This window comes from Austrofundulus limnaeus, unplaced genomic scaffold, assembly GCF_001266775.1.
Source record: "Austrofundulus limnaeus strain Quisiro unplaced genomic scaffold, Austrofundulus_limnaeus-1.0 Scaffold2381, whole genome shotgun sequence".
NCBI lineage: Eukaryota > Metazoa > Chordata > Actinopteri > Cyprinodontiformes > Rivulidae > Austrofundulus > Austrofundulus limnaeus.
Window position 1 is genome coordinate 8,466 of NW_013954783.1, and position 977 is coordinate 9,442.

Below are 977 nucleotides of genomic sequence, written 5' to 3' on the forward strand. Positions count from 1 at the left end.
CACACACACACACACACACACACACACACACACACACACACACACATATAGTGTTACCAGTTTGTGTGCGGTTGTGAGCATGCATGATTTTGCCAATGGAATATTTATAAGTTACTGTGGAGACCCACAGACCCAAACCCCAAGACCCGAAGCAGACATAAGGGAGACCAGTGCCAAAGATCCCTAGAGGGGCCCTAGGGGTACCGGTGCAGGAAGAATTGCATACCCGCCCCCCAGAGCGGACCATAGGAGAGAACCAGGAGAGTCCCCCAGCGACCCCACGCAGTAATCCCCAGGGCCAGCAGCAATGAGCTCCCATGCAGGCCCCGCTGGCACCCACCACGCCAGAGCATATACAGGCATGGACACAGAGGCCTGGGGCCCCAGGGTGCACCACCCCCGTGCCAGAGGACCCAAGCCCCACCAGGCAGTCCCTGGGCCGAGCCAGCATACAGTACGCCYGAGTGCCCAGTCCCAGACACCAAGTGCCACCAGCACAAAGAAGTAGGTAGGCTGTGGGGCTTGTGGGTCGGGTCTTGGAGGTCTGGACGGCTCTGGGGCGGGTGGTCTGTTGGTCCCGGTTTCTGTTRGTCCTCCGGGCTCTGTTTGTCCATGGTCTGGGGCCCTTCGGGCCTGGCAGTCTATTCGGAGGAGGTGGTCTTGGGGCCTCATTCCCTGGGTGGGTCTCGAGAAATGGGGGAACCTACTGGGGTCAGCGGGGTAACTGACTTCCTGTGGGGGCATTCTTGCTCCCTCAGTTTTTTCTCCCCATCCTCCACCGCACACCACCACCATCTTCATTTTCAATTGCACTCATGTAGGGTTTGGGGGCACAGATGTGTGTGGTAGCAAGGTTTACCAAGAATGCAGAAACACGTTGGAATAAATGCACAGAAAGTCTGCATATACGGTCGTCAAATCATTTAATCTGAGCAACAACACAGCAGACGGTCAATCAGGAAGTCTGTCGAGTTGTG